Genomic DNA, 2,255 nt, shown 5'->3' with positions numbered 1-2,255 from the left:
ATTCTCTCTAATAATTATCTGACGGTTTTCTTCCCACTCTCCTTTCTCTCGCCACAGCCTACATAACCAGTTCATTACAAGGACTAATACACAGAGGTTATTGGCCTCTGAAGCTCGGTACTCTTAATGAGGATCTTGTTTTGCTTGAAGATCGTTGCTAGCCTTGCTTGATGGTGTCATCCTGACAGGTTGCATTTACAAGTGACGTTTAATCTACTGCCAGACTTCGATCAGCCTCGCTTTCTGTCCCCTCCCTCTCCTCTTGGAACGGGATTTCTTCGATCAATTTGTCTGTGATTGAAGTGTCTCGTTACCAGTAGTCTTGTGCTGTCATTCTAGGGAATACTTCAGCTGCTCCTTGGAGGAGATTCATGGAAACTCTATGCATTTTCGTTTCTGTCTGTACATTACTGTTACCAAGTTTTTCTCCTTCCACTAGAATATTTCCCGTTATATTGTCTACATAATTAGTTTCTCCTCAGTCCTCAGCTTTGCAAAAGCTGTTTTCATTTGATCAACATTGTAACTGGCCCAGATCCCAACTCAACCTTCTTTCCCTTCGTGTTGCAAGATATTGTCTGGAGAACATTGCAGTGTAATCATTTTTAATTATTTTAGTGCTGCTAAAATAATTAAAAAAAAATATATCAGATTTATATCCCAATTTATATTTGGGATACATTATATGTCTATTATATACGGATTTATATCCAGAGCAATATACTTGAGATCAACTGCTTTGTGTGACATTACATCTGCATTTGAGTACCAATATTGTAAACTATTTTATTTTTATGGTCATTGTTCAAGAGGTCTCAGCTTGGGGATAGGGTACTGGATAGGTCCTGGTATATAGAGAAGGGTATGAGAGGGTATACGGGGCAAGTGTGGAATTTTAGGGTATTTTTAAGTGAAAAAGGGAAAATAGACTTGATGGAAAAGAGGTATGAGGTATGAGGTGGGACAGGAATTCCTGAATGGGAGTGGAAAGGGTAATGGATGGACATGGGACAGGGGGATGGTTAGGTTGCGGTAACTGGTTGTTCAGAGGCTTATAGCTTTCTGGGGGGGGGGGGGAGAAATGGAGATGAATCACTGAGGGATTGTTTTGTGTCAGAACTGATGACTGACTGTAACTTTTTTTTTCCTGGTTGCACTGTTGGTCTCTTCCCTGTTATTGAACTGTTGGGTCTGTGCTTGTGTTCTCTCGGGAGTGGCGAGAGAGAACTCCTGTTGACCTCTTTTCCTCCAATTTCACTTCACCTTTCCTTATCTTTGTCCTCTCTATCTGCTTGTGAGTACTCACCTACAAGTGCTAACCTGTGTACTTGGAGGAAAGGTAGGGGGGTGTGAGGAACGCTAGGTGTTGAGCTATGTCCTCCTCTTTCTTCTCATCTCCTCTTAAAATGATCCATTTTGATAACTTACACTATTCATCTCTTTATTAGTATTCATTGTTCAGTTTATACCCCTGCCTAATAATGGGACATGTCCCCAGTGTGCCATTATTAGGCAGAGACTAGTATACCGGTTATACCTTCCTTATATTGCTATACGTCCCCTTAATAATTCTTTGTGAACTCTTATAAAGTGAATAGTACCAAACTCTATTATCTAATTGTCCATTACGTCAATATATGTACAATGGTCCAATTAGTTACAAACAGTATCATCTAAACAGGAGGATGAGTTGGGGTATAACAAGGGGACATATTTCAGTATAAGGCAGAGTATATGAAGGGGACATATCCCTTTATTCGACAGGTATAACAAGGGGGAAAATCCCAGTATAAGGCAGGCTTGTTATACCCTGCTATATTGTGGGTCATATATTCTTTTGGTATACCCTGCCTTATTGTAGGATATATCCTCTAGGTATACGCTGACTTTTACTTGGATGTGTGGTTTTTATCAGCTATAAAAATTCACATGTAAATCTTAAACGTGGCTGTTATATTCCCTAGAGTCTGTCTGTCCTTCCTCAGTCTCTCCTCCCTCAGTCTCTCCTCCCTCAGTCTCTCCTCCCTCAGTCTCTCCTCCCTCAGTCACTCCTCCCTCAGTCTCTCCTCCCTCAGTCTCTCCTCCCTCAGTCACTCCTCCCTCAGTCTCTCCTCCGTCAGTCCCTCCTCCCTCAGTCTCTCCTCCCTCAGTCTCTCCTCCCTCAGTCTCTCCTCCCTCAGTCACTCCTCCCTCAGTCTCTCCTCCATCAGTCCCTCCTCCCTCAGTCTCTCCTCCCTCAGTCTCTCCTCCCTCAG

The sequence above is a fragment of the Procambarus clarkii genome, chromosome 4 (genome assembly GCF_040958095.1).
Source record: "Procambarus clarkii isolate CNS0578487 chromosome 4, FALCON_Pclarkii_2.0, whole genome shotgun sequence".
Lineage (NCBI taxonomy): Eukaryota > Metazoa > Arthropoda > Malacostraca > Decapoda > Cambaridae > Procambarus > Procambarus clarkii.
The sequence above is the reverse complement of the archived record's forward strand: the minus strand, read 5'-3'. Positions refer to the sequence as shown.